The following is a 6,301-nucleotide window of genomic DNA, read 5'->3' as shown; positions in this document are numbered from 1 at the left end:
TGTGTGTGTGTGTTAGGGCTTTAACTGTGTGTGTGTGTGTAACTGTGTGTGGGCTGTAACTGTGTGTGTGTGTGTTGGGGCTGTAACTGTGTGTGTGTGTGTTAGGGCTGTAACTGTGTGTGTGTGTGTGTTGGGGCTGTAACTGTGTGTGTGTGTGTGTAACTGTGTGTGTGTGTGTGTGTGTGTTTAGGCTGTAACTGTGTGTGTGTGTGTGTGTGTGTGTGTGTGTGTTGGGGCTGTAAACTGTGTGTGTGTGTGTTGGGGCTGTAACTGTGTGTGTGTGTGTGTGGGGCTGTAACTGTGTGTGTGTGTGGTTGGGGCTGTAACTGTGTGTGTGTGTGTTGGGGCTGTAACTGTGTGTGTGTGTTGGGGCTGTAACTGTGTGTGTGTGTGTTAGGGCTTTAACTGGGGCTGTAACTGTGTGTGGTGTGTTGGGGCTGTAACTGTGTGTGTGTGTGTGGGGCTGTAACTGTGTGTGGTGTGTTGGGGCTGTAACTGTGTGTGTGTGTGTGGGGCTGTAACTGTGTGTGTGTGTGTTGGGGCTGTAACTGTGTGTGTGTGTGTTTGGGGCTGTAACTGTGTGTGTGTGTGTTGGGGCTGTAACTGTGTGTGTGTGTGTGTTAGGGCTGTAACTGTGTGTGTGTGTGTTGGGTGTTAGGGCTGTAACTGTGTGTGTGTGTGTTACTGTAACTGTGTGTGTGTGTGTTGGGGCTGTAACTGTGTGTGTGTGTGTGTTAGGGCTGTAACTGTGTGTGTGTGTGTTAGGGCTGTAACTGTGTGTGTGTGTGTTAGGGCTGTAACTGTGTGTGTGTGTGTTAGGGCTGTAACTGTGTGTGTGTGTGTGTAGGGCTGTAACTGTGTGTGTGTGTGTTGTGTAACTGTGTGTGTGTGTGTAACTGTGTGTGTGTGTGTTAGGGCTGTAACTGTGTGTGTGTGTGTGTGTGTGTGTGTGTGTGTGTAACTGTGTGTGTGTGTTTCTGCTGTAACTGTGTGTGTGTGTGTGTGGTAACTGTGTGTGTGTGTTAGGGCTGTAACTGTGTGTGTGTGTGTGTGTGTAACTGTGGGCTGTAACTGTGTGTGTGTGTGTGTGTGTGTGTGTGTAACTGTGTGTGTGTGTGTTGTGTGGGCTGTAACTGTGTGTGTGTGTGTTGTTAGGGCTGTAACTGTGTGTGTGTGTGTGTGTGTGGGCTGTAACTGTGTGTGTGTGTGTGTGTTAGGGCTGTAACTGTGTGTGTGTGTGTGTGTGTGTGTGTGTGTGTGGTGTGTGTGTGTGTGTGTGTGTGTGTGTTAGGGCTGTAACTGTGTGTGTGTGTGTGTAACTGTGTGTGTGGGGCTGTAACTGTGTGTGTGTGTGTGTAGGGCTGTAACTGTGTGTGTGTGTGGGCTGTAACTGTGTGTGTGTGGGCTGTAACTGTGTGTGTGTGTGTGTGTTAGGGCTGTAACTGTGTGTGTGTGTGTGTGGGCTGTAACTGTGTGTGTGTGTGTTAGGGCTGTAACTGTGTGTGTGTGTGTGTTGTTAGGGCTGTAACTGTGTGTGTGTGTGTTAGTGTGTGTGTTAGGGCTGTAACTGTGTGTGTGTGTTAGGGCTGTAACTGTGTGTGTGTGTGTTAGGGCTTTAACTGTGTGTGTGTGTGTTAGGGCTGTAACTGTGTGTGTGTGTGTGTTAGGGCTGTAACTGTGTGTGTGTGTGTGTTAGGGCTGTAACTGTGTGTGTGTGTGTGTGTTAGGGCTGTAACTGTGTGTGTGTGTGTTAGGGCTGTAACTGTGTGTGTGTGTGTGTGTTAGGGCTGTGTGTGTGTGTGTGTGTGTGTGTGTGTGTGTGTGTGTGTGTGTGTGTGTGTGTTAGGGCTTTAACTGTGTGTGTGTGTGTTAGGGCTTTAACTGTGTGTGTGTGTGTTAGGGCTTTAACTGTGTGTGTGTGTGTGTTAGGGCTGTAACTGTGTGTGTGTGTGTGTGTGTTAGGGCTGTAACTGTGTGTGTGTGTGTGTGTTAGGGCTGTAACTGTGTGTGTGTGTGTGTGTGTGTGTGTGTGTGTGTGTGTGTGTGTGTGTGTGTGTGTGTGTGTGTGTGTGTGTGTGTGTGTGTGTGTGTGTGTGTGTGTGTGTTAGGGCTTTAACTGTGTGTGTGTGTGTGTGTTAGGGCTTTAACTGTGTGTGTGTGTGTGTTAGGGCTGTAACTGTGTGTGTGTGTGTGTGTTAGGGCTGTAACTGTGTGTGTGTGTGTAACTGTGTGTGGGCTGTAACTGTGTGTGTGTGTGTTGGGGCTGTAACTGTGTGTGTGTGTGTGTAACTGTGTGGGCTGTAACTGTGTGTGTGTGTGTTGGGGCTGTAACTGTGTGTGTGTGTGTAACTGTGTGTGTGTGTGTTGGGGCTGTAACTGTGTGTGTGTGTTGGGGCTGTAACTGTGTGTGTGTGTGTTGGGGCTGTAACTGTGTGTGTGTGTGTGGGGCTGTAACTGTGTGTGTGTGTTGTAACTGTGTGTGGTGTGTGTTAGGGCTGTAACTGTGTGTGTGTGGGGCTGTAACTGGGCTGTAACTGTGTGTGTGTGTGTGTGGGGCTGTAACTGTGTGTGTGTGTGTTGGGGCTGTAACTGTGTGTGTGTGTGTTGTTAGGGCTGTAACTGTGTGTGTGTGTGTTGGGGCTGTAACTGTGTGTGTGTGTGTTGGGGCTGTAACTGTGTGTGTGTGTGTTGGGGCTGTAACTGTGTGTGTGTGTGTTGGGGCTGTAACTGTGTGTGTGTGTGTTAACTGGGCTGTAACTGTGTGTGTGTGTGTTGGGGCTGTAACTGTGTGTGTGTGTGTGTGGGGCTGTAACTGTGTGTGTTTAACTGTGGGGTGTGTTGGGGCTGTAACTGTGTGTGTGTGTGTTGGGGCTGTAACTGTGTGTGTGTGTGTTGGGGCTGTAACTGTGTGTGTGTGTGTGTGTGGCTGTAACTGTGTGTGTGTGTTTGGGGCTGTAACTGTGTGTGTGTGTGTGTGGTTAGGGCTGTAACTGTGTGTGTGTGTGTGTAGGGCTGTAACTGTGTGTGTGTGTGTTAGGGCTGTAACTGTGTGTGTGTGTGTAGGGCTGTAACTGTGTGTGTGTGTGTTAGGGCTGTAACTGTGTGTGTGTGTGTTAGGGCTGTAACTGTGTGTGTGTGTGTGTGTGTGTGTGTGTGTGTGTGTGTGTGTGTGTGTGTGTGTGTGTGTGTGTGTGTGTGGGGGCTGTAACTGTGTGTGTGTGTGTGTGTGTTAGGGCTTTAACTGTGTGTGTGTGTGTGTTAGGGCTTTAACTGTGTGTGTGTGTGTTAGGGCTTTAACTGTGTGTGTGTGTGTATGTTAGGGCTGTAACTGTGTGTGTGTGTGTTAGGGCTGTGTATGTATGTATGTGTGTGTGTTAGGGCTGTGTATGTATGTATGTGTGTGTGTGTGTGTGTGTGTGTGTGTGTGTGTGTGTGTGTGTGTGTGTGTGTGTGTAGGGCTGTAACTGTGTGTGTGTTAGGGCTGTAACTGTGTGTGTGTGTGTGTGTGTGTGTTAGGGCTGTAACTGTGTGTGTGTGTGTGTGTTAGGGCTGTAACTGTGTGTGTGTGTGTTAGGGCTGTAACTGTGTGTGTGTGTTAGGGCTGTAACTGTGTGTGTGTGTGTGTGTGTGGTGTGTGTGTGTGGGTGTAACTGTGTGTGTGTGTGTTAGGGCTGTAACTGTGTGTGTGTGTGTAACTGTTAGGGCTGTAACTGTGTGTGTGTGTGTGTGTGTTAGGGCTGTAACTGTGTGTGTGTGTGTGTTAGGGCTGTAACTGTGTGTGTGTGTGTGTGTGTGTGTTAGGGCTGTAACTGTGTGTGTGTGTGTGTTAGGGCTGTAACTGTGTGTGTGTGTGTTAGGGCTGTAACTGTGTGTGTGTGTGTGTGTGTGTGTGTGTGTGTGTGTGTGTGTGTGTTAGGGCTGTAACTGTGTGTGTGTGTGTGTGTGTGTAGTTAGGCTGTAACTGTGTGTGTGTGTGTTAGGGCTGTAACTGTGTGTGTGTGTGTTAGGGCTGTAACTGTGTGTGTGTGTGTTAGGGCTGTAACTGTGTGTGTGTGTGTTAGGGCTGTAACTGTGTGTGTGTGTGTGTGTTAGGGCTGTAACTGTGTGTGTGTGTGTGTGTGTGTTAGGGCTGTAACTGTGTGTGTGTGTGTGTGTGTTAGGGCTGTAACTGTGTGTGTGTGTGTGTGTGTGTGTGTGTGTGTGTGTGTGTGTGTGTGTGTGTGTGTGTGTGTGTGTGTGTGTGTGTGTGTGTGTGTGTGTGTGTTAGGGCTGTAACTGTGTGTGTGTGTTTCTGTCTGTGTGTGTGTGTGTGTGTGTGTGTGTGTTAGGGCTTTAACTGTGTGTGTGTGTGTTAGGGCTTTAACTGTGTGTGTGTGTTAGGGCTTTAACTGTGTGTGTGTGTGTGTGTGTGTGTGTGTGTGTGTGTGTGTGTGTGTGTGTGTGTGTGTGTGTGTGTGTGTGTGTGTGTGTGTGTGTGTGTGTGTGTGTGTGTGTGTTGGGGCTGTAACTGTGTGTGTGTGTGTGTTGGGGCTGTAACTGTGTGTGTGTGTGTGTGTGTTGGGGCTGTAACTGTGTGTGTGTGTGTGTGTGTTGGGGCTGTAACTGTGTGTGTGTGTGTGTGTGTGTTGGGGTAACTGTGTGTGTGTGTGTTGGGGCTGTAACTGTGTGTGTGTGTGTGTTGGGGCTGTAACTGTGTGTGTGTGTGTTGGGGCTGTAACTGTGTGTGTGTGTGTTAGGGCTGTAACTGTGTGTGTGTGTGTTAGGGCTGTAACTGTGTGTGTGTGTGTGTGTGTGTGTGTGTGTGTGTTGGGGCTGTAACTGTGTGTGTGTGTGGGGCTGTAACTGTGTGTGTGTGTGTGTTGGGGCTGTAACTGTGTGTGTGTGTGTGTGTGTTGGGGCTGTAACTGTGTGTGTGTGTGTGTTGGGGCTGTAACTGTGTGTGTGTGTGTGTTGGGGCTGTAACTGTGTGTGTGTGTGTGTTGGGGCTGTAACTGTGTGTGTGTGTGTGTTGGGGCTGTAACTGTGTGTGTGTGTGTGTGTTGGGGCTGTAACTGTGTGTGTGTGTGTGTGTTGGGGCTGTAACTGTGTGTGTGTGTGTGTGTTGGGGCTGTAACTGTGTGTGTGTGTGTGTTGGGGCTGTAACTGTGTGTGTGTGTGTGTTGGGGCTGTAACTGTGTGTGTGTGTGTGTTGGGGCTGTAACTGTGTGTGTGTGTGTGTTGGGGCTGTAACTGTGTGTGTGTGTGTGTGTTGGGGCTGTAACTGTGTGTGTGTGTGTGTGTTGGGGCTGTAACTGTGTGTGTGTGTGTTGGGGCTGTAACTGTGTGTGTGTGTGTTGGGGCTGTAACTGTGTGTGTGTGTGTTGGGGCTGTAACTGTGTGTGTGTGTGTTGGGGCTGTAACTGTGTGTGTGTGTGTTGGGGCTGTAACTGTGTGTGTGTGTTAGGGCTGTAACTGTGTGTGTGTGTTAGGGCTGTAACTGTGTGTGTGTGTGTGTGTTAGGACTGTAACTGTGTGTGTGTGTGTTAGGACCGTAACTGTGTGTGTGTGTGTTAGGACTGTAACTGTGTGTGTGTGTGTTAGGGCTGTAACTGTGTGCGTGTGTGTTAGGGCTGTAACTGTGTGCGTGTGTGTTAGGGCTGTAACTGTGTGTGTGTGTGTTAGGGCTGTAACTGTGTGTGTGTGTGTTAGGGCTGTAACTGTGTGTGTGTGTGTTAGGACCGTAACTGTGTGTGTGTGTGTTAGGACCGTAACTGTGTGTGTGTGTGTTAGGACTGTAACTGTGTGTGTGTGTGTGTGTGTGTGTGTGTTAGGACTGTAACTGTGTGTGTGTGTGTGTGTGTGTGTGTGTTAGGGCTGTAACTGTGTGTGTGTGTGTGTGTTAGGGCTGTAACTGTGTGTGTGTGTTAGGGCTGTAACTGTGTGTGTGTGTGTGTGTGTGTGTGTTAGGGCTGTAACTGTGTGTGTGTGTGTGTTAGGGCTGTAACTGTGTGTGTGTGTGTGTGTGTGTGTGTGTGTGTGTTAGGGCTGTAACTGTGTGTGTGTGTGTGTGTGTGTGTGTGTGTGTGTGTGTGTGTGTGTGTGTGTGTGTGTGTGTGTGTGTGTGTGTGTGTGTGTGTGTGTGTGTGTGTGTGTGTGTGTGTGTGTGTGTGTTAGGGCTTTAACTGTGTGTGTGTGTTAGGGCTTTAACTGTGTGTGTGTGTTAGGGCTTTAACTGTGTGTGTGTGTTAGGGCTGTAACTGTGTGTGTGTTAGGGCTGTAACTGTGTGTGTGTTAGGGCTGTGCACTGGACTTCCGCCTTACT

The 6,301-nt window shown here is 49.2% G+C and overlaps 1 protein-coding gene across 4 annotated transcripts in view; it reads left to right on the top strand.

The window, feature by feature from the left end:
* The window catches only part of taf4b (TAF4B RNA polymerase II, TATA box binding protein (TBP)-associated factor), a 33,045-nt gene that overhangs the window by 9,539 nt on the left and 17,205 nt on the right, over nucleotides 1–6,301 (top strand). The gene's annotated exons all lie outside the window — the stretch shown is intronic.

This window comes from Oncorhynchus gorbuscha, linkage group LG15 (genome assembly GCF_021184085.1).
Source record: "Oncorhynchus gorbuscha isolate QuinsamMale2020 ecotype Even-year linkage group LG15, OgorEven_v1.0, whole genome shotgun sequence".
Classification (NCBI taxonomy): domain Eukaryota; kingdom Metazoa; phylum Chordata; class Actinopteri; order Salmoniformes; family Salmonidae; genus Oncorhynchus; species Oncorhynchus gorbuscha.
The sequence above is the reverse complement of the archived record's forward strand: the minus strand, read 5'-3'. Positions and strand labels throughout refer to the sequence as shown.